Source organism: Typopeltis vanoorti, chromosome 10, assembly GCF_054136105.1.
Source record: "Typopeltis vanoorti isolate ZY-2024b chromosome 10, IOZ_Tvanoo_1.0, whole genome shotgun sequence".
NCBI lineage: Eukaryota > Metazoa > Arthropoda > Arachnida > Uropygi > Thelyphonidae > Typopeltis > Typopeltis vanoorti.
Window position 1 is genome coordinate 80,450,494 of NC_143558.1, and position 25,614 is coordinate 80,476,107.

At 35.7% G+C, this 25,614-nt stretch overlaps 1 protein-coding gene across 1 annotated transcript in view; it reads left to right on the forward strand.

Moving 5' to 3' along the window:
• The first annotated feature begins 350 nt into the window (after positions 1 to 350).
• LOC150102538 (RNA polymerase II-associated protein 1) overlaps positions 351 to 25,614 on the forward strand; it is a 754,864-nt gene continuing 729,600 nt past the window's right edge. The window contains exon 1 of the mRNA XM_090399226.1: positions 351 to 456. The gene's annotated coding sequence lies outside the window, so the exon portion shown is untranslated. The remainder of the gene's footprint in view (positions 457 to 25,614) is intronic.

Here is a 25,614-nt window from a genome sequence, read left to right on the forward strand (position 1 = left end):
GTAGTGGTCCTCCCTTAATGCATAACGGTATTCATATCCACAAGGAGATGTGTTTTGCATTATGGGAGATACTGGGATAGGAGTGTTGGTAGCTTGCTCCACCTTTGCTCCGAGTTGCCTTGGTGTTGTACTACTTACCCAGGTAAGATAGTACAACACTATATTCAGTCCTGAAAATATTTTCAGGCGCAAACTTTGTTTGCTCTCACAAGTTTACATAAAATTACTTGGTATCTTGAAGATTTATTTTCTTATTCAGAATTCTTATAAATAATCAGGGTAGGGTTAATGGTAATGTGTATGTTTAAGGGCGCTTGAGGTCGCTTTAAGAATATGATTGTTTTGGAAGCCTTGTTTATGGTGAGCGCGTCATGAGTTGAGAAGCACGTGGTATTTGCTCAGAGAATGGTGTAATAGGTCGAAGTATATCAAGATAATCATCCCTTAAATTTTTAGGTAGTGTATTCTTGATATTGCAACCGCCCAGTTGTACTTACATGTTTACATTAGAATTTATTTATAAACCTTTGTTACCAAGCCTATATCTCAGATCCAGCTCGCTTTTTTTTTTGAAGACGAATGGTTTATGTTTTGAAATTTTATTATGAACGTTTCCCTTCTGTTCTCTGTTACCGTCTCTGTCACACAATGCTTGATTTGCCTTTCCATTTCAACTTCCGTATTATAAATTACTATTTAATAAACTGTCATTTATTCAACAGTGAAAAAAAAAACGATTGATTTTTTTTTCTGTGCTGGGTTTAAAGAATATTTTTACCCTAACTAAATTATATATTATATATACAGGACTCGACAAATACGATCGTCCACCGACTATGGCAAGTAGATTTTGCCAGCTGCAGACTGGACAAAAGTTTTGTTAATTCTAAGAATTCCCAAAATATAAAGGAATTCAAGTAACAAAAATGAATGGGCAAATATCCTCACCCCAACAAATCAACGCTTTACTGCACCTCCCATTCGTTTATATTTAGAACTTCTCCGTAAAGGAGAAGTTCTAAATATGTATATGTACAGAATTCAACAAGTTTGTTGAATTCTGTATGTGTGTATATACACAAAATGCCAATCACTGAACTGGTGTTTAATGGATCTAAGTGCCTGTATGTTATTATTAGCATACTGTTATCATTACATGACACCTCCAGATACCTATAGAAGAGCACATAGTAAAAGAATTACATACTGCAAGCCACTGGTTATTTAAAATTATAATTTTCAAAAAGGTAAAAAATTCATTAATTTTTCCATAAAATTATATACCTTTGTTTATAATTTTATGGAAATGAAAAAAAGAGTTTTTTTCCATTTCCATGATCACTTCAAGTGGACAAATAGAACCATTTTCTGAACTCTTTCAGTCAGTGCTGAAATAAAACCATTTATAAAGTTCTATTAATTACAGTATGACTACAATAACAAACTTGCTTTTGAACATAAAGTAAACAAAATACAGGAATGGAAATGGGATGCTGTATGGGAGGGCAACATGGTTTTCTTTTTTGTCACATTTTATAATACGGTGACAGCTGAGTTGGATAAAGGTATAGTACGGCCACAGATACGAGACCCTTCATCACTTCTGTGCATGTCAAAAGAAGGAAAATCCATTACAATAATAGGGTAATCATTCCATATTGTGGGATGAGTGTTTATTATTACACATTGGAAAATTAACTTCTCTTTTATGACCATTGCTGTTTTTAAAGTGGTAACTATTTTGCTTGTATAACAGTTGGAAAATTTTATGTATAAAGCACGTGATTTCGCGTGTTGGTGATCAATTCTTACATTGCCTTATTTCTTTCTCCCCTTCAACATGAATTGACTTCTTGGCAGTCTGCCAACGACAGCTTTCACTTCCGTGATTGAACTATAATGAATTTACAGTGATACTGCTGGACTTTGCAAAAGCCTTGGACAGGATACTGCATGGAATTCTAATTAGTAAACTGCAGCACATGGGTATGGATGTTTGGTTGGTGAGGTGGATAGGAAAGTGGTTGATGGAGGGATATCAGGAAGTAGTTTATTCAGAAGTAGAGTCCAAAAGAAGGCCTGTTACCAGTGATGTGAAAAGATTACCAGCTGTATACTGCATTGGTGGAACTATACTCTGGGAAATTGACAAAGCCAGAGACTTGGGAGTGTTATTGGATAGGGAGTTAAAGTTTAGTGGACACATAGCCAAAGTGATTAAGGCAGCTCATCAGATTACTTGGTTACTGAAGAATACTTTGACATGCAGAGACAAGCAGGTTATTGTTCCTCTTTATTGAGCCTTGATAAGACCTCCTCCCTCCCATCTTGTCTACTGCATGCAGATCTGAACACCACTGTTTCTTGGTGATGAAGAGGATCCAGAGGTGAGTTAACAAGATGGTAGCAGGTTTATGAAGTGAACCTTACGAGAACAGGTTAAAGATTTGTGGGTTACAGAAACTGGTTGATAGGCTGATAAAGGGGTTATATGATTGAAACATACAAATTTCTAAGGGATGTTTACAAGATTAATTCAGAGGAAATTTTTCAGAATAGGTCATGGTGAGAGAACTAGGTGCTATCCATGGAAACTGAGCAAGAATGTAGTTAACAAGATGTTAGAACTAGGTTTTTGCTTGGAGAGTAGTGAATCAGTGGAATAGGTTGCCAGAGTCTGTTGTGAATGAGTTCAAAGCAAAGTATGATAGATATTGTTCAATTGGTTAGTTCTTGACATGATGCTTAGTTCCTCCCTCAGTGAGTCTAAGGACTTCTTGCAGTAATAATAATAATATTATTATTATTGGTAGTGAGGTACAAGCAACATGCAAAAATCTGTTTGCAGTTAGAGTATAATACAGTTTGCAAGTACAGAGGCTGGCAAAATAATGGAAACACTTGTTATACACACTATTAGTCTCGTGTTGGACTACCTTTTATCTTCAGTACAGCCTGAATTCTTCTTGGAATGGACTCAGATAAATTTTGAATAGTTTCTAGTGGACTTTTGTACCATTCTTCTTGAAGAACATCTTGAAGTTGTTTTAAAGACATGGTTTGGTGGGAATCTGTTTCTTATTCTAATCTCCAAAACTGACCAGAGTGGTTCGATAGCATTCAAATTTAGTGATTATGCTGGCCAGGGAAGATGTTGAAGTTCACCTTCATGCTCGTACAAACCACAACTGCACAGTCCAAGCTTATGATTCAGGACATTTCATCTTGGAATACTACATTGTTGTTTGGAAATAATGTTTGTTCATGGGGTGCACGTGATTACCCAAAATGTCTAAATAATCGCTTGCAGTAATTCTGCCATGAAGAGTAATAATTGAACTAACAGAATACCATGATATTACTGCCCAGACCATAATAGAACTGCCTCCGTGCTGCTTTACTGTTGGAACCATGCCTTCTGGATTGTAACTTCCTTGGGTGTCTTCCAAATGTAAACCCATCCTGATGTAGGAAACAGCATGAAGGTCATCTCATCTGACCATATCACGTTTCCAGCTTTCTGACTCCAGGTTTGATTGTCATGACACCATTGTTTATACATCTGAGTATTCTTTTCAGTAATCAGAGGTTGAGCAATTGCAGCTCTACCATGAATATTGGATTTATGAAGCTCACATGAGACAGTTTTTGTGAAACAGGTTCTGCATGATGAATATTCAGTTCTGCTGTATTTCTGTAAATTTTTGAAACAATTCATCTCAATGTCCAACGATCTGTTTCTTTCATTTTTGATTTTTGCCCACTGTTTCTTTTTGATGATGTTGTCTTGCTATGATCTGTGTATGCTGACATCACCTTAGAAACTGTTGCTTTCAATACATCTAATAATGTGGCAGTTTTTGTCTCTGATGCTCTAGTTAAACTTGCACCAATGATTTGTCCTTTTTCAAAGTTGCACAAGTCTCCCATTTTCTGATTTTTTTTACAGGGATTATCACTCAGTATAATCACTAGCCACTCGCATGCAAACCATAGAGTGTAAACAAAAACAAAAACATTGAGTGCTGCCAATGCAAATTCAATTTCTAAATATTTAGTGTTTCCATAATTTGGTCCAACTCCTGTGTATATTTTGACTGTATTACAAAAGTTGATGTATCAGCATGTATATATATATATATATATATATATATATATATATATATATATATATATATATATATATATATATATGTATATATATGTATACATACATACATACATACACACACTGTACAATTAAGTTTTGTATTATCCAAATGATCCCATTATTTGATCCTTCTCACTGATGTATTAAGTTCCACAGTTGGCCACCAGAGATTATTGCCAATGCTTTTTTGCATGGTTATTACATCCTGATCCTATAGCCTTATTTACTTTGCCTGTAATTCCCCCCATGAATAATTGCTTGTTTGGTGTTTATTTCAGATTTTAATAAATTTAGTTTAATCCTTTATCCAAATGTAAGCAAACAAAGTTTGCATCTGAAAATATCTTCAGAACTGAGGTAAGGTGGTACATCCCTTGGCAACTTGCAGCAAAGGTGCACCTTTGCTGCGAGTAAGGATGTACCACCTTACCTCAGTCTTGAAGATATTTTCAGGCACAAACTTTGTTTGCTTACACTTCGATAAAGGACTAAACTAAACTTATTATAGTCTAACCAAGTGCAAAATAAACTTCCAACAAAATATTTCACATTTTCATTGCATCTTTTATTTGTAATTATATTTACCCACCTTTACAACGAGTTGCCCTGGTGTTGCACTGCCTTTAGACTTTAACTCGTTCAAGCGCAAACTTAACCGTTTTGCTTACTTGGGAGAAGGAGTAAAAGAACCAAGTTTATAAAATTACTTTGTATCCTTAATTATATATATATATATATATATATATATATATTTTTTTTTTTTTATTATTTTATTTTTATTATTTTTTTATACAAAAAAAAAAAAAATCAGCTAACGCCTTTTTTATTCCCGTATACAGGAGTAGGCAACTTTTGGAGACTGAGTGGGCAGTTCAATCTCCACTGGTACCAATCAGAGATAGATGGCCCAAGGCTATCACTAATTAAGCGGTACACAGTGAAGAGAGACGGCTCAAATGTGCTGCCATCTCGTGGTCCCTAACACAATATATTTAATGTCTGAAATAATGTGGGTTCTACGGTCGATTTTCTTGAGTTTACGGGACGAAAAACCAGAGTTTCTGGGAGGAAAAACCCGCTTGCCTGTGCCAGAGATCGACTAACTCGGGAACCAGTCGAAAAAAAGGCTTAGAAAAATTTCCTCTAGTCGCCGACTAGACTCAAAACGAAGTCTTCCTTCGTGCGGCCAAGCTCCGTGGTGTGCAAACGCCACATCCACTGAGCTACACAGGCTCTGTGTAGCCCAGTGGATGTGGTTTTTTTTTATAAAGTCTTAGAATTAAATAAGTGTTTTTTATTAGAATTAAATATGTGTTTTTTTTTTTTTTATAAAGTCTGAGAATTAAATAAGACGTTCTCTAGTTAAATTATACTGTTTAGTGTGTTGCTCTTATATATATAAGTTGATGTAAAATATTTGTATTTGATTTTCTAGGCAGCATTAAATGTTATCGATTTCTAATGTGTACCCTCAAGTAGTTCACTGAATACTTGTGTTGAAGCTTAAGTGCTGTGAAGAATTCATGTTAGAGATTTAATGGAATATTAACAGCACTGAGAAAGGATTAAAACTAATTTTAATACTTCCAATATTTCGTCTCTGTCACAGAGACATCTTTGGGGATTACAAAAATTTTTTGTAAAAACACACACAGACAAATACAATACAAAATGAAACTAAAGTCCTATCTAGGTGGTGCGTCCTCTATGGGCATTTGCAGGTGGCCTAGGATGCAAAGAGGGATCTCTGATAATTAAACTTTCCCAAATTTTGGGAAGTTTAATGCAACCATATTTGTTTAAATTAGGTTGATTCCTAAGTGCAGATGCAGATTCAAAGAATAATCTTTCTTTTTTGAATTTACTATAGTGGAGCATGGTAGTTTTTTCCAGGAGATTCTGTGGGATGTATCTAAAACATGGTCTGCAAGGCCAGCTTGACCATAATCGTGTTTGCAGATGTAAGAACTGTGTTCTTCTAACCGGATGGATGCTGACTTGCCTGTTTGTCCAGGAACAAGGTACTCTATATACACCAGGAACTGATAGAGGAGAGAGCTGGTCTTTAGTGGAGCGTATAAAGGTAGCAAGTTTACGGTGGGGCTTAAAAGCTGTATTGAGGTTGTACTTTTTTAATGATCTTGCTATTTTATCTGAAGTATCACGGATGTAAGGAATGGTGATGGCATTTCTGAAGTCCTTCTGAAGAGATGGACGGGGAATGGGGAAGGACTTGATTAATTTTTTTAATTCCGTAATCATTATAGCCATTGGAAAGGAAGGTGTGTATGTGTTTGAGTTTGGTTGAAAGGGCAGTTTTACTGGAACAAAGATTGTGGGCCCTATTGGTCAGAGTTTTAATAATGCCATATTGCTGGAAGGGGTGGTGGTGGGAGAGTTTGTGAATGTATCTGCCTGTATGAGTAGGTTTTCTATATACAGAGAAAGAAAGGTTACCGTTAGGAAGGCGTGTTACTAAGGTGTCTAGGAAGGGTAAACTATTGTTATTTTCCTTTTCCATCGTAAACTGGATTCTTGGATGTAGATTATTGAGGTGACTGAGGAAGGAATCTAATGTGTCTGGGCCATGAGGCCAAATAGAGAACACATCATCTACATATCTTAGCCAGATAGAAGGTTTTAGAGGGGAAGAGTCAATGGCTCATTTTTCAAAATTTTCCATGTAATAATTGGTGAGAGGGGGGGAACCCATGGCAGTTCCCTCTATCTGTTTGTAGATTTTGTTCTTCCAAGAGAAATAATCAGAGTTGATGTCAAAGGAAAAGAGCTCTAAAATATCAGAAGGAAAAACATTTTTTAAGAGTTAAGGTGTCAATTAGGGGAATATTTGTAAAGAAAGAGATGATGTCAAAGCTGACCAATATATCTGTATTATTTAAAGTAAGATTTTCAATTAAGTTTTTAAAATGGTTAGAGTTTTTTTGCATAAGATGAGGTAAGACCAGTGAGGGGGTGGTCAAAGAGTAAGCTAGCTGCTTTGATAATTTGTAGCAAGGTGCATTAGTGGCATCTACTATAGGTCTTAGGGGAGAATTAGGTTTGTGGATTTTGGGTAAACTGTATATCCGGGGGGATGAGAACAGAATGGTTTGAGTTTTTTTGTAATGTCAGGAGGCCAGGAAGAAACTTTTTAAATAGGTTTTTTAATTTTTTAACTTGAGTTTTTGTGGGATTGTGTTCCAGTGGTATGTAGGTAGCGCGATCATGGAGAGTAATATCCATTTTCCAATTATATTATGAGGAGTTGAGAACAACAGTGGCATTTGTAAATTATGTGTTCTCCATTTGGCCTCATGGCCCAGACACATTAGATTCCTTCCTCAGTCACCTCAATAGTCTACATCTAGGAATCCAGTTTACGATGGAAAAGGAAAATAACAATAGTTTACCCTTCCTAATGGTAACCTTTCTTTCTCTGTATATAGAAAACCTACTCATACAGGCAGATACATTCACAAACTCTCCCACCACCACCCCTCCCAGCAATATGGCATTATTAAAACTCTGACTAATAGGGCCAACAATCTTTGTTCCAGTAAAACTGCCCTTTCAACCGAACTCAAACACGTACACAACACCTTCCTTTCCAATGGCTATAATGATTACAGAATTAAAAAAACAATCAAGTCCTTCCCCATTCCCCGTCCATCTCTTCAGAAGGACTTCAGAAATGCCATGACCCTTCCTTACATCTGTGGTACTTCTGAAAAAATAGCCAGATCATTTAAAATGTGCAACCTCAATACAGCTTTTAAGCCCCACCGTAAACTTGCTACCTTTATCTGCTCCACTAAAGACCAGCTCCCTCCTCCATCAGTTCCTGGTGTATATAGAGTACCTTGTTCCTGTAAACTTGCCTACTTCGGACATACAGGCAGGTCAGCATCCATCCGGTTAGAAGAACACAGTTCTTACATCTGCAAACACGATTATGGTCAATCTGGCCTTGCAGACCACGTTTTGGATACATCCCACAGAATCTCCTGGAAAAAAAAACTACCATGCTCCACCATAGTAAATTCAAAAAAGAATGACTATTCTTTGAATCTGCATCTGCACTTAGGAATCAACCTAATTTAAACAAATATGGTTGCATTAAACTTCCCAAAATTTGGGAAACTTTAATTATCAGAGATCCATCCCAGGCCACCTGCAAATGCCCATAGAGGACGCACCACCTAGATAGGACTTTAGTTTCACTTTGTATTGTATTTGTCTGTGTGTGTGTTGTTACAAAAAGTTTTTGTAATCCCCGAAGATTTACAATACAATATTTACTTACTTTACAATACAATATTTACAATACAATATTTAATACTTACAATATTTCGTCTCTGTGACAGAGACGAAATATTGTAAGTATTAAAATTAGTTTTAATCCTTTCTCAGTGTCTTAATATTCCATTAGACCTCTAACATAAGTTCACTGAATACTAAGTGAGTCAAAGGTATTTAGAGGAGGTTCAACTAAGTACAAAAAAGGAATTGTATCGTGTTTCAGCTGAATTTGGTGAACTTAACCAGTAAAAGACAGCGAGGAGACATAATTGAATTTTTTTTCTTCTTGTTTTGTTTTGTTGGATTTTCATTTTTTATTATTGGGTGTTCTTCTACAATGTTTGTTTCTCCAGAGTTGTTCAAATTTTATCACTTTCAAAACTTTCTTTTCACTGGAATATCAGTCTTATCTGCTCAACAGTAAGACTTTGGGGGGATTATGTCCTATTTCATATTTCCTGCGTATATTTTTATCCTAGACCACTCAGAAGACATCACTATTAAAACTGATATGATTTCTTGTTTTGAGTGTGTTTTCTCCATTGTGAATTTATGCATATTTCAGGTTGGAATATGAAGTATTAATCATGACTAGTACACATTCTAATCAGCTTCTAGCAGGTACTTGACATTACTATTAGTTCTTCCATTTTCAAATTTTTCCCAAACGTTTGTATATTTTGTTTATCTGGGATTGATTTTTTTTATTCTCATGTTAGATCACATCAAATAAGGATAAGCTTTTCCTTTTCAACTGCACTTTCTGATTACCTCCTTTTTTTTTTATTCCTACTAGAATCCACCTTAGGCACTGTTAAATTGTGAATGAAGATATTCTGTATTTTATAATACTTCATTCATATTTAACATAATTCACCATGTCATAAGTAAGACTTGTAAATATTATTTGTTGTTAGTCTTTTGCTTGTAATATATTATTCATATAAATGCTTTGAGTTTTGTTTGTTATAAATTAATTGTATAACCTTAGGATATGTAATAGTAAATAAAAGACTGTATATAAAAATGACATTCAATTTATTTACTTAATTCCATAAAATTTATTATAAGAAACTGTGTGTATATAAATTTAAATGTACCTTATGTGAACTGTGATATATATTTTTTGTTATTTCTATAAGTAAAGGTAATTTTATGGAATTCTACTGATGAGATTTGATTGGCTACTGACGGAGAAACGGAGTTTATTTTAGTTAGCTCATGCGGAGAGCGTGAGCTACTGTGTATAAAGAGAAAAGCCAGTTGATATAAGCTGAACGAGTTAAAACCGGATTTTGGTGGGAAAAAGAAGAATGTAGTTGATTGGAAAGAAAAAGTAAAGAGAGAAGCCTTGGAGACAGCATAGAGATCGGTAGCAAGTGGCAGAAGGGAAGTTGATATGTGCCGTAAATCGACTAGGAAAGGACAAGGAATTAATAGGCATTTCGAATTACTTCTATGGGAGTTCTTATACTTTGATAAATTCCAAATGGTTAGTGGAAGAATAGTGCAGAACTGAAGTTAATACATGGAAGAAAATAGGGAATTAGTAGATAACTTAAACCAAGTGCATCAAGACTTGTGTATTTCTGTGTCTATAATTCAGTTATTATAGCGAAAGATTTCTTTGAATTGTGTTGCCATGAAGTAAAAGTCAACCAGAATTTCAAATGTGCCTATGCGAATTCGATGTGTAGAAGCAGTAATCCAGTAATAGTTGCCCTTTCTATAACCTATGAAGCTATAACACTTAACTCCGTCAGATATATTTTGACCTTAGCTGTGATGTTGTGGCAATTAATGGTCGGATGTTAGATGTACTGAAGGACTTTCCCCTTGAAATAATAAGTGTTCTGTTGATCTATTAAGTGTTAGCTGACTGAGAAAGAATATAATGTAGCCTGTCATAAGATTAGTTATTGTAACATTTGGAAGGTTAAACTTTTAAGAACTATTCTCAACTTGATTGATTGAGCATAAAGAACCATGAGAAATGAATGTTTGATAGTTAATGGATTGTAATTATTCTGAATACTTTAAACTGAGCTAATATATTTATGATTTAATTAATCTAATTGGGTAGGGAGAACTGTGACAGAATTACTGATGCTTTAAGAATTAAGAAGTGTTAACATTAGCCATAATCCTCAAACTTAAATAAGAAGTTGCTAATATCTGAATGTGAATTTTTGTAATTGTTCAAGTTGATAACATTTTGCAGATAGTTATACTTGAATGTATATGTTGTACTATTCCACATTAAATGTTTTTTTTTTGTTGAGTTAAACTTGGTGTTTGCCTGATTTTCTTTCATTGCACCGCTCATAAAATTAATCGGACCTTTGCTGAAGTCTTAAAAGCTATTAATAACCTCGGCCTGAAGATAAAGTGATAATATAAATATAGTTGATGATTGATTCCTCTATATTATTTAGACTAATCTGAATATAGGATGGTACAGTATAATATAAATTTCTTTATATTCAGATGGGGGTGCTTAAGGGTCAAAGCTGTATAACTGAGAGGAGACCTTCACATAGCCTTTAAAGGAATGCGGAGAACTGACCAGGGCTTCTGACCTAATGTCCAATCCTCACCTTCTCGTGGTGCACCCTGTTGGGTATCTACTTGGATACTGAACGGACGAGGATGGGCTGGCAATTAGGGATTTAGCCGACCAAATTGTATTCTTATTGGTTAAACCAAAATATAGAATGATGGTACAACATGACAAAATTTCATGCCGGCTGGGGCGTCGCCCGGTTAAACAAGGCCCCCGTTGTTTTCGCCAGGGAACCAGGGCGAAAGCGAAAAGTCAGCTACTGGAACAAATCTGAAAATAAACCCCAACTCAACATCACCAGAGTTAAAGATCGGTACAATCAACGTAAGAAGCCTGAATGGCAAAGAAATGGAGCTAGCTGGGGAATTAGATAATTACCAGATCGATATAATAGGGGTGACTGAAACAAAAAAGACCAAAACTGGTGAGATCTTTCTGAGCAATATATACAAAATGTTATATTCAGGCAATGACAATCAAGGAAAAGAAGGAGTAGCCATAGTATTCAACACAAAATACGAGGCTAATCTTCTTGAATGGCAGTCAGTCTCAAGTAGAGTAATGTGGGCAAATATGAGAATGGGGAACTGGACAATGAGACTTATTTGTGCCTATGGTCCCACAGAAGGTTCTACTAAGGTAGAAGTGGAGGAATTTTTTGAGGCTTTAGAAAAAGCAACTGACACAATGAAAAATGAAAAGTTGGTCCTTGTTGGGGATCTAAATAGCAGAGTAGGAAATGATTGTGAGACATACAAAAATATTTTGGGAAAATTTGGAGAAAAGAGCAAAGCTAATAATAATGGCAAATATCTGTTGGATTTCTGCTCAGGACATGGACTGGTTATCACTAACACCATGTTCCAACATAAAAATGTGCACAAATTCACATGGAGAGAAGAGGCAAGGAATAAGAAAAGTCTCATTGACTATGTTATTGTTGACAGTGATGTTTTCTCCCTGTGCAGGACACCAGAGTGTACAGAGGATTTGAAATTGGAAGTGATCACTATTTAGTCTTGAGCAGGATAAAATTGAATTTCATATTGAAAAGAATAACATGTAAGAAAGTTTTAAAGCGAATAAAAGTTGAGCAGCTCTCAGATGGAGCTGTAGACTAAAATACACAAAGATTATTGAAGGAAAAAGGAAAGAGTTTGAGAACAGGAATCAAACTTTGGAGATTCAGTGGCAAACTCTGAAGAAAACATTGATTGATTCTGCCAGAGGCATGTGGTGAGGTTGTTTGTAAGGATAAAAAAATCAGAACTCCTTGGTGGACACAGGAGGTTAAAGAGGCAGTGAAGGAAAAGAAGAAAGCATACCAAAAGTTCCTGTCAAATAAGTCAGCTTGTGCTCTTAGAGAATATAGAGACAAATGCAAGAATGCTAAACACTCTGTAAAACTAGCTAAACAAAAGTCATGGGAGGACTTTGGCAAGAATATAGAAAATAAATATCAAGAAGGTGGCAAAATATTCTGGAGGTTGTTGAAGAAGATTAAGAATGGAGGAAAGAGTGCTATAAAAGGAATTAGAGATGATAAAGGTGACATGAAAACGGGAGAAAAAGATATCCTTGAAGTATGGAGTAATTACTTTGAAAAACTGCTAAATGAAACAAGCAGTGATAACAGCACAGTGGTAAAAAACACTGACCAGGCATGCAGTCAAGAATACATATCCATACTTGAAGTAGAAAAAGCCATCAAAGGCTTGAAATGTGGAAAGGCAGCAGAAGTAGATGATATTCGACCAGAAATGCTGAAGTATGGTGGTATAAGATTCTTACAGTGGCTGCACTGCATAGTTCAGAAAGCCTGGACAGAGGGACGAATTCCCGATGATTGGAGTAGAGCTCTCATAGTAACCATATATAAAAAGGGAAATAAAACTGCATGTGAGAATTACAGAGGTATTTCCCTACTTAGTGTTCCTGGCAAGATCTATGCAAGTATACTTGAGAAACGGTTGAGAAGAATTGTGGAAGAAAAGCTTGGTGAAGAACAAGCTGGATTCAGGCCAAATAGAGGCTGTCAGGATCAGATCTTCACTTTACGACAAATAGTCGAGAAAGCATGGGAATATAACAAAGATCTGTATTTAAGTTTTGTCGATCTGGAAAAGGCATATGACAAGGTGCCAAGAGAGAAGCTATTCAATACGCTGCAGTTATATGGTGTCAATGGGACATTATATCAAGCAATACTTAGTCTTTATTTGAGTTGTAAGTTAGCAGTTCGAATTGAAGGAAGTACAGGAAGATGGTTTAATGTTAAATCTGGTGTGAGACAAGGATGTACATTATCCCCTCTGTTATTCATTATCTATATGGATCACATTATGAAGGAAAGTGGTATTAAACATGATATCAAAATTGGAGATGTTAATGTCAGCTCTTTGCTTTATGCGGATGATGTTATACTTCTAAATAAATCCGCTACAAGTCTGCAAGATTCTCTGACTAAATTGAATAGCTCTTGTAATAGATATGGTATGAAGGTCAGCAATAAAAAGACAAAGACAATGAAAATAGGCAGAATCATTGAAAATGTCAACTGTGTTGTGAATGGAGAACCTGTGGAACAAGTAAAACATTTCAGCTATTTAGGCACGATTTTTACTGAAGATGGTAAATTAAATATAGAAATAGACAACAGAATCAGCAAAGCTGGTATGGTGGGAAGTCAATTGAATAAATTCATATGGAATAAGAGAGAAATTAGTCGGAACACTAAATTAGCTGTATACAAGACAGTGTTCAAACCAGTTTTAACTTATGGATCTGAGAGCTGGGTCAGAAGTAAAACACTTGACCAACGACTAGAGACTGCAGATATGAGAGTCCTGAGAAAGATTATAGGCGTGAACAGATGGCATCAATGGCAGTATCATATTAAAAACGAGGATATTAGGAAAGAACTTGACATTGTCAGCATCCAGGAATGCGTTAGCAGAGCTAATCTCATGTGGTATGGTCACTTAAACAGAATGGGCGAGGAAAGATTAGCAAAACAAGTGTTCTCTGCCAGGTTGGCAGGAAAACGACCGAGAGGAAGACCAAGATATAGGTGAATTGATATGGTACAAAGTGCTTTAGACGATAGAAATATAAGATCTGATAATATTGGAGTGTTGACAAGTAACAGACTGATTTGGAGGAAAATTGTAGATAGGAAATTAATAATGATGTAATTTTTTTCATGTAGTACTATCATATCCTGTACACCCCTTGAGGGTACATGGCAGGAATTTGATGATGATTATATTCAGATGAGCATCAATCAACAACTAATGAATAAAAACAGAATTTAAAGAGGTAAAGATAAGATTAACATACCAACAAAAATGGAACAGTCAGTTAGGTAGGATGCTCCAACAGGCACAAATAAGTCACAAGAATTTTACTTTCATGTTTGGTGTTGAATACTAAATTGTTTCTGCTTACTGATCTCTAGAATCAGTTTTTTGATACTAGTTGCCTGCGTGCACGTTTAAACCTTGAAGATGCCTATTTAACTTCGGCGAATAGAGGAAGTAATAATTAAATATTTTAGTTATTATCTGGTGTATGTTGTTAATTTTCATAAACAACATGATGCAGGAGACTCAACATATAAGCCTAAACACTAGGATATGATCTCTAGTGTGAATAAATATTATTTGGAAGGATCTTGCCTGTTTTGGTTTTTGTAGTCTTTGTAACATGAATTATGTCAGCATGGTATTTCTCTGCTAGCTCCACTTCTTTTCAGTTGATGCCTCTTACATTGATAGTGTTCTCCATTGTTCCTGAATAGCAAATGCTGGATCTTATATACTGAACAGTTCTGATTTGCATCATGTGGTTTCAGCCCAGTATAGAATATAATTTCATTGGCTGACTTCTGAAATACATTTCTAGCCTAGTGACAAGGTACATCATGGGGAAGTGAGAATTGGACATCCGGTTAGAACCCTGTTTGATTTCTCACATTCCTTATAGGTTATCTGACTTCAACTTAAGAGTTGAAGCCATATAAGCAGTAAGGAATGTAAAGTTATTTAGTTTCAACTCATAATCTCCAATGAGCTTCCGTAGCTCAGTTGTTATAGATGAAGATGTCCTATCACTATCTAGCATTGGTTGGAATCTTATCTAGGATATGCAAAAATGCCATTATAAGGTAGGTTAATATAATTATAAGGTTCAACTAAAGGTTGGTTAGTTAGTTAGCTGGTGTTACTTGGAGGTGGCAGGGTTTTTCATCCCACAAAACACAAGCTGGTTGGAAGTGCACATGCAATTAACAGACATAATACACTGTCCTCAGTTGCTTTGGCCATAATTCCAAGCATCTTAATTTATCCTTGAAGTCTTTGACACTATATATTTTTAATAATGTTGTCTTCAGCTGTTCAGTGGATATGCTTACAGATAGTGTTCTTGTATTCACACACACATCAATTTAAGATATATTAACTTTCTTTAATTAAACCTGTTAAATCTCTCAGCAATTCCAGAAACTCAGTTTATTTTTTTCTCACATGCTGATGTCCCATTTCAATTTGTATCGTCATATTTGAAATTTTTTATTAGTCATTCTCTTTGTACTCACTAGGCAGCTTGCCTAAACATTTCGTTCTCATTCCCTATATTTATTATTATTACTACCCAAGACCCCATGGAGTCAAAGACTCATCTAGGAGGTCCTTTTGTCATACACACAGCTCATCATACTCCACTTTAAACACACTCAAATTCTCTGTAGACACCATACTCTCAGGCAAGGCATTCCAATTCACAACTCTGCATGCAAAAAACCTGCTTCTCACTTCCCTGCTCGCACCCTCTTTATACAGTTTCCAGAGATGACCTCTGGTTCTCCCCTGATCTGCCACTGTTAGAACCTCTCCAACACATTGATCTCTCCAACACATTGATCCTATAACAACCCCTTACTAACTTGTAGGTCTCTATAAATAAATAAATTTCGTGTGATGATACTGCATTCCCCCTTTTTACGGGAGTTCACAGTACCATCTAGTTCCTCCAAATTTTATCCGGGCTCCGGAACCGGCATAGGCTGACGAATCAGACCTATGGCTGGGTCAGTATTCCTGACCGTTTTCCGTGTGTCCTCAGACTGGTTTGCCTGCTTGCGGAATGAAAAACACCAGATAAACTGGCGGAAAAAATCCTGCTGTCCACACCCAAGACCAACTAACTTGGCTATGGCTGAGGAAGATCCTTAAGCTCCTCATGTCGTTGACAGGAATCGAACCTAGGACACTCCTTCCCCAGGCATATGGTTGCGAAGCGCAAAGCCACTAGGCCTACCGAGCAGACAGGTCTCTATCATATCTCCCCTCTTCCTCCTATCCATCAGACTGTAAATTGCATCTTCTCAATCTTTTCTCATATTCCTCTTGCATATCTTATCCTACAAAACAATGCAGTACCAACCGCAACGCAGTGTATTTCAGCTGGTACTGCACATTACTGTTTTAGATATTTAGGTTATATAAGCATGTTTAATATTAGTTGAAATATATATAACAGGAACTTTATTTGTATATATCCCAGATATGATAATGCATAGTTGAGAAGAAGAGCATCAGTAATGAACGGCATGAATTAAAGATGCCAAAAAATTATATTATTGGTTTAATCCTTTATGCAAGTGTAAGCAAACAAAGTTTGCGCGTGAAGTAAACAGAGTTTACACGTGAAGTATCTTCATGATTGGGCTACTTGCATATAGAGGCTAATGGCTTCACATTAAGTGCTTTAATATCCCATAATACAAAGCACATGCTATACCCTATAAATATGCTATACCCTTCTAATTTTATTCTTGTCAGCATATCATCTTTTATCAACCATGCTTCACTGATCCCAATAATCTTCAGACTGGCTGAGGCTATTCAATGCTACTAATTCATCTCCTTTATTTCTGATATCCATGGCTTTTGCATAAAGAAATATTTGTTCATTTTCAGATTATTTGCTCTGGACTCCATTTGACTCTACATTATACCACACATTCTCCCATCTCATGTCTTTTCTTGTAAGAGGCTACCCCTGCTTTCATCCACCCTGGCAACTTTGGTTTCCCTGCACTAATATAATGTCCACATATCCTTGAATACACTCCAAGCACCCACATAATCCAAACCTCTATTTCAATATTCTTTCTATCATGCCATTCATTTATAGATGTTGAAAGTTTTTCCACTTGGTTAGACTATAAATTATATTTTTGGTTTAATCTGTTATCCAAGCATAAGCAAACAAAGTTTCCACAAGAAATATCTTCACGACTGGGCCACTTGTATACAGAGAATGACTTCACATCAACTGCCTTGGTATCCCATATTGCAAACGACATGCCCTTTTTTCTCACACAAAGAAAGTGTGAGAGTATTAGTGCAGGGAAACCAAAGTTGCCAGGGTGGATGAAAGCAGGAGTAGCCTCTTACGAGAACGGACATGAGATGGGAGAATGCGTGGTATAATGCAGAGTCAAATGGAGTCCAGAGCAAATAATCTGAAAATGAACAAATATTCACATGGTATATTCCAGTAATTGGACCACATTTTTTTAAAAAAAACTATATAAAACACAATGAATTAATAAAAGACCCGACAAGTTTTGTAAGTCGTTTGACTTGCATCTTCAGGGATAAAAGTTACCTTAAAGTTTAAAACACAAAGAAAAGAGAAATTAATAGTTCATGTTATACAGTTGTAGCCATCTGACTATTCATAAAATGAAAAATCAGAATGCAGATTCAAAGCAGTGCTGAATTTAAACAATGCTGGATGATGCCACGTTCCGTTGTTCACGTTCATAATGTCCGAAGTCTGACTGAGGTATATTTTTTTTATTAAAGCTGACCAAACTTAGTGGAGAATTAATCCTTGATTTTTATTGCATTGTGCTGGTATTTTAAGCATGTTTGCAGCTTCTTTAAATTTCCTTATGTAACAGTTTTTTTTTTCTATGTACGACATGTTTGTTTTCTGCCAGAGTACATTGTGGCCGGTGGAAGTGGTATGGAAAGCTAGACCTGATTTGTGTTCTCTTCTGTTTTGCACATCCTTTTGGTGTTCATGCGAATTTCCCCAGATCTTCCTGTCTGTCCCACGTAGCAGATGCCGCAAGAACAATAAATTTTGTAAACACCTGGTTTTTTTAAAGGATGATGAGGAGGTTTCGGGGGATGTAGAAATCTTGAAATTTTTTTCCAGTGGCAGAAAGGCTACTTTGATGTTATATTTGTTAAGTAATTTAGCCATCTTGTCTGTAACATTTTTGATATATGGAAGCGTGATAGCGTTTTTGGGGAAATTCGCATGAACGAACACCAAAAGAATGTGCAAAACAGAAGAGAACACAAATCAGGTCTAGCTTTCTATACCACTCCACCAGCCACAATGTACTCTGGCAACATGTCGTACATAGAAAAAAACTGTTACATAAGGAAATTTAAAGAAGCTGCAGACATGCTTAAAATACCAACACAATGCAATAAAAATCAAGGATTAATTATCCACCAAGTTTGGCCAGCTTTAATAAAAAATATACCTCAGTCAGACCTCGAACATTATGAACGTGAACAATAGAACTTGGCATCATCCAGCATTGTTTAAATTTAGCACTGCTTTGAATCTGCATTCTGATTTTTAATTTTATGAATAGTTTGACGGCTACAACTGTGTAGCATGAACTATTACTAATAATTTCTCTTTTCTTTGTGTTTTAAACTTTAAGTTAACTTTTACCCCTGAAGATGTAAGTCAAACGACTTACGAAACTTGTCGGGTCTTTTATTAATTCATTGTGTTTTATATAGCTTATTTTAAAAAAAAATGTGGTCCAATTACCGGAATATACCATGTGAGCTTCTAAACTACAGAAACCTCCACTTACAAATAAACTAATATTCCTTTATGCAAAAGCCATTGATATCAGAAAGAAAGGAGATGAATTAGTAGCATTGATAGCCTCAGCCAGTCTGAAAATTATTGGGATCAGTAAACCATGGTTAATGAAAGATGATATGCTCACAAGAATAAAATTTGAAGGGTGTAGCATATTTCAGTAGAATAGGAAGGGTACACGTTGGTGGAGTATTACTTATGGTAAGTGATGAATTGTGTCCTCACAGCATAGAGGACTTGGAGGAAAATCACACTAATGGTTTTGAAAGCATATGGGATGAGGTGAGGATGGGTAGGACAGAATGTTTAGTGTGATGCTGCTATAGGCCAGGAAGTACAGAGGGTGAAGAGCAGGAAATGTTTCAGCAATTGAGTTTGGCAAGTGCCAAACGAGTGATCCTTATGTTAGATTTTAACTACAGCAGTTTTCAGATGAGGAAACAGCCTGGTAGTAAGGGAATGGAATTTCTGGAATTCTTGAGGGACAAATGTCTTATACAATATATAGTAGAAGGAACATGAAGCTCAGGAGGATCTGATGCTAGGATTTGGCCTCAGAGGATCTGGTTGTAACTGAAATGGTATCCCATTCCTTCCTCCAGTTAGAGAGAGTGACCATGTGGTCTTGACTTGGGGGGGATGAATAGACATGCAGAAGTATTGAGAAGAAAGGAATATATGTGGAATTATAAAGCAGGTGATTATAATAACAGTTTGGGGCAGTTCCATGGGTGGAAGAATTGGAAGGGCATGATATCAGCAGTGTATGGGAACTAGTGAAGAAATATTTTATTAGGAGTAGTGACAAGTTGTATACCATAGGTGAAAAGGAGGACACGATTTGGTATCAAGTGAATGACTAATGATATCGTGTGTGCACACCAGTCAAAAAGAGAGAACACGACTAGTAACTGCACAAACAAAATTTTTGCTTTCAGGATTTCTAATTTACTGTCAGTAATTTTTGAATGTACTATCAAAATGAGTTATATGATAAATCTTATGTATTGCTTCTTTTATTTAATAATTTCTCCAACATCTCCACTCTAATATTACTCTCTCTTTCCAACTTAATATACTCTAATTTACTTTTTGCTGTGCTCATCAGCAATTTGCAGTCATATTTGTTTAGTCTCTACTGTCTAGATAGTACAGCCACTTGACTTATGCAAATAGTGATGGACTTTTAGCTATGGGATTTAAGTGAATTAATTTAGTGCTTGCAGTTTTACAGGTTATAGCTAGATGAAAAAAACAAAAACAAAAGACAGTTAATATGAGAGACATTAATTAGTGATTTTAGTGTTTAAACGTTCAAAATGTTACTGTTGAAATTAAAGCAAAAAAAAAAGAGCAAATTCTTTTAAAGTTGAGTTAACAAATATGTTGAAATGGCAATGCAATGCCAAAAAAACAACATGCACAGGCTACTGCACACATTGAGTCAAAGACTGGAAACTTGTGCACAAAATCAAAATGTTTTTCATGGACACATGAGCCAATAAAAATAAAAATAAAAAATATTGTTGATAAAGTTATGGAAAAGTACAAGTAAAGGTGGCAGAGAGCAGTTATAAAATTCAATGCAGTAGAAATTTTTTTTTTCTTTCTTAATGTTGTATCAACTTTTACAGAGAATATTGTATAAAGAACGATATAGTAATTGAACACTGATTGTAAATTTTTGTTACATATTTTGTATGTAAGATATATATTAACTCTGTAGTTATAATAATTTTGTGATTGATGAAAAACCATGCAAGTATATGTTGAAACTGTATGAATGTTAATACTGTATATTTCAAGGGCTATGCCTTAGAAAGTGTCCCGGCATTTTGATGTGGTTCCGATTTTTAAGAAATGGCTTAGAAGCTTTGTTTGTACAATGTAAGTGCTTTCAATTGTGTTTCGAGCTTAACCAAATGCAAGTCTCAACAAAAGGCGGTGAACATCTAAGGATGTCCCGCGTTTGGTAAATAAGATTGTTTTTGTGTTGATTACTTCTGTTTCCCACTTCTGTGGGAAACAGAAGTAATCGACAACTCTGAAGGTCACATCCCCCTTTTGCGTGGGAATATTAGGGGTTCTCAACCCTTAATCCAGGGACCTGAGGAGAAGTATAAGAAAGGATCAGGAAAACTCCAGTGGTGCAGGTATGCAGAAACAAGAAAAGAAAGCAGTCTCCTCTCGTGGTGTCTCGATCCAGCATCGTGGACACAGGTTCATTAGAAGTGCGGAGAGAAGCCGGGAGGTATTGAAGGAGAAGTCGGACCAGCCTGCCTTGCCAATAAGATAGTCTGCCATGTGCATCGAGCGTCGAATGTCTTCGGCTGACCTGGAAAGCATCAGTGTGATATGCCTAAAGCCTAGGGAGTTCTCTACGATGCAATGCCACTAAAGGAAAGAAGCCCGCATGAATGTTGAAGCCCAGGACAGAAAAGCAGTCAGTGGAACCAGTAAAGAGATAAGAAAGCCAGTTAAGCTATATGTGTCAGAGAACTGTGAGTTAAATTTTATGTGCTTGTTTAACATTATGGAAGACAGACTGATAGTCGATGGGACACTTACAAAGTTTAATTGTGATTGTTTGTTCCGAACTAAGAAGCTGAGGATTAATTTGTATAAATTAGATATGAGAAGCTTGTTAAATGAAGTATATATTGCATGATCATATTAGTATTGGGATGAGAACATAGATTCCTGTATGATAGTATTGCTACATGTTTTAATGTAGAAGAATGACATTGTTAGATGAAAATGGGAGTAGAGTGATTGATGCAGAACACATAATGGAGTCATTTAGTGATCACTTTATTGGAGTTTTTCATCCTGGAAAGGAAGGTTTTTATTTACTAGAGAGAGATGGGGAGGGTTCAAAGTTTGGAAATGCTGGGGGAGAGTATTTTTCAAATACCGAATGCTCTCGATGTCAGTAGGAAAATGGAACTCGATAGGATTTTGCTACATGTTTAAGAGAATTTGCCAAGGAAACAGCAAAAGTCCATTGACTTTTGCTTTTCATTGAGTGGCTATGGGAAAAGTACCCATGGATTAAGGAGGGGAGGGTGATGGAAGTGTCAAACAATTAGACCAGTTTGTATTTGTTCTCTAGTTAAAATTTTGGAAAAATTATTAAGAGATTATATACAGCATTGGGCAGACAAAGGATAATATATTTGTGAGGGTCAGCATTGATTTGTTAAATGGTGCTCTTGTTTTAGTAATCTGATTGCCTTTTATAATAAAGTAACAAGAGCAATGGATGAGAAAAGAATATTTTTTGGATTTTACCATTTGACAGGATGTCACTTGATAAGCTGATATTTAAGTTACACCATATGGATTAGTGAATTGGATTGGGAATTGGCTGCATGATAAATATCAGAGAGTTGTCTACAAGGGAAGGGTATCAACTGCCATGATGGGAGGCTGTATACTCTTTTGAAGGAACTGTACTAGAGGAAGCAAAGGAGGCAAGAAACCTTTGAGTGGTGATTGATACAAACTTGAAGTTTAGAGGACTTATTGCAAAAGTAACCCAGAGGATTGCTTCAGTACTGAAAAAGGACACTGACTAGCAGAGATATGAGTGGTGATTCCATTGTATAAAGCCCTGATGAGATCACATCTGTTGCTGGAGGATTTATAGGGGATAAATTAATCTTGAAGGGTGCAAAGATGTATAACAAAAATTATATCAGGACTGTACAATGTTAGCTTTGAGGGTAGACTGAAGGCATGCAGAATGCATAGTTTGGTAGATAGAGAAAGGATGGGTGATATGATTGAGTAATTTAAGCTGTTGAGAGTCACTAGGGAATTCTTTCATATGCAAGAGCCTATCCCTGGAAGTGGTGAGTAAGAGGGTGAGGAGTGATTTTTTTTTTTTTTTTTTTTTAATAGAGAGAGGATGAACCAAGGAATGCATTGCCTGATAGTGTAGGAAGAGCACGGATAGCGAATAAGTTTAAAGAATGGTATGATAGACTGTGTGTTGTTTAAGATGGGCCTCTCCCATCTTAAACAATTATGATTCCAAGGAGTTCCTGAATAATAATAATCTAGAAAAAATAATGAAATTAAGGCTATAGAATGCTTCATTAAATAAAATATACTTGAAAAGAAATATATAAAAGATATTTAATTAAGTGAGTGAGGGAATTTTATAAATTAATACAGAAAGGAATTATATATAGAGTGGAAAGGGTGTGTGAGAGAATGAGAGTGGAAGGTCATCACTGGAAATTGTGTTAAGATATGGAGAAGAGGGAAGTGAAGAGTAGTTTTTTACATGGAGACTAGTGGGTGAATGAAATGTATTGCCAAAATATAGGTTTAATATTCAGTATGATAGATATAGATATATTTTTGAGTGAGACAACCCATTTTGAGTCTGACTCCATGGTAGTTTGTTATACAAGGGTGGTCTGAAAAGTTCTTGGCCTAACAATGAAAAAACGAATTTATAATTTCAAAATTATTTTTATTTTTCAACATAATCTCCCTTAAGACTAATACATTTATTCCAGTAATGCTCCACTGCCATTATCCCATCCCTGTAATGGTTCTCAGTAAGATCTGCAAAATACCCCTCTACAGCTGCAATCACCTCTTGATTCGAAGAAAAACACTGATCAGCAAGGAAGAGTTCCAACAATTCATAGTGCAGATCCTTTAATTTTCCCATTACGAAAACACCTTTGTGGGCAGGTGCATTGTCAGATGAAAGATGATTTTTTTTCTATATATATATATATATATATAAAGTAGTTGAATGCATTTTTGTGTCCTATAATGTATAGCTAAACTTCCTTTTTGGGGAGATATAATGCTGTGCATAAAGGCAAAAGTCGGTACAAAACAGTTTATTGAAAGAACACGATGGAATGAAGAGATGTGTGTGTATATATATATATATATATATATATATACTCGTTATTTTCATCCTAATTTCATTTGATGATTTTCCTAAATTGCAAATAATACACTAATTTGTAATGTTCCTGAAACCGAGGTAGAAGCACAAGCAGAACTAAACTTCACATGTCCAGTTTCGTAACCTAGGAATATTCCAGGGAAGGATCCTGGGAGATAAAGAAATGCCTGGATCTCTACATGGAATCACCTGCTCGACCCTTCTCATCCCAAACCTTTTTGGTTCAGTTTCATCTTTTATATTAACACAGTTTTTTTTTTTTTAACTGTGTTAATGCAAAACGATTCATTAATATCAGGGCTGTTGAATTCCATTAAGCTTTATTCCATTCCATAGTTAAGCCAATAAAGCTCAGGGAGTTTTTTGTTTTTACATTAGATTGAGTTCAATAATTTGGTAATTCTATTGTCATTTTGCATATGTAAAATGTTTGCCCCCCCCCCCCCTTCCTCCACACCTTAGTTTCTAAGTAAGCACCTTTTCCCTTTTCTTTCATAGCTGGTCTTCATTGTTTGAAAAATTCCTGCCTTACAGGTTAATTCTGCTACTTAGTTAATTATTCTACTTTCTAAATTAATTTTTTTCTGGTTGTATTAAAGCAGAACTTGTTTTTTTGCTTCCTCTTTTTTTCTCAGCAGTTTTTTTTTTTTTTTTTTCTAATATAATATTTTTTGAATTTTTATTTTATTTTATTTTATTTTTTTATTGTTTGCTTTTGTGTTACTTCTGTTTTAATTATTTTTCTGCTGTTTTATTTAATTCTTTCATTGCAAAGGCTTGATAGTAATTCCACATGTTTTTCTCAGTGTGCATAGGTGTTTTCTACCCTTTTCTATCTCTCAATTAAAGTTTGTGACCTGCACATCTTCAATCTGTCCTCATAGGAAGCATTTGACCATCTAGGTTAGGTTACTTGTCTAGATCTCCACCACCTACTCATCCCAAAGCGACCCAGGTGACAGATGTGTACAGTACTCAAGATGTAGCCAAACCGTAGTTTTATAAAGAGGGATGATAAGGATAATAACCTCTCTCTCTCCACTTGTCCATGTGTTTTTTCTACATCCAAGTGATCCTTTGAGCTACTTTGTCAAATTTTTGCATTGTCCTCTCTTTCTTTCTCTCATCCCTAGCCTCGTTAATTTCCTGCATACCAGTATGTAATCTGTTGATTGGATTTTAACGGTATAGATGCGAACACCAATTGATAAGAAAATAACTATTTATTGAGTTAATTGCTAATATTTCACTGGTATTCTGTCCATCTTCACCGCACAAAAACAAAGTTTGTTACAATAGCAAGACAACCACAATCCTGTGTAACATTGGGACTAGTATGAGCAATTGTAGCGTGCAACACAAGACTAAATCCTAATTAGACATCTAATCTAAGTTTGGGAGAAAAAAAAAAAAGTTCAGACTTAATGGTGAGTTTTGATATCACCTCACTATTCATGAATGTACCATTAACTTGTTATGCCGTTGTTTTCTCTAAAATCTTAATGCCTTCCTTAATGTAATTTCCTTCCCTATATTGTGATCTATCCCTTCCAGAAATTTCTAACCTTAAACTCCGAATCACCCCTTTTGTAATTTCCCTATGAAAGTGAAAATTGGCCACCATCTAAGAGTGAAATCTCTAGACCTTCTTTCTGGGGCCGTCTCCTTTTCAGACACTGACAAATTTGTTTTTTTAAACCTGCACCTGTCAGAGTTCTAGGACAGAAGAATTCTTGTTCA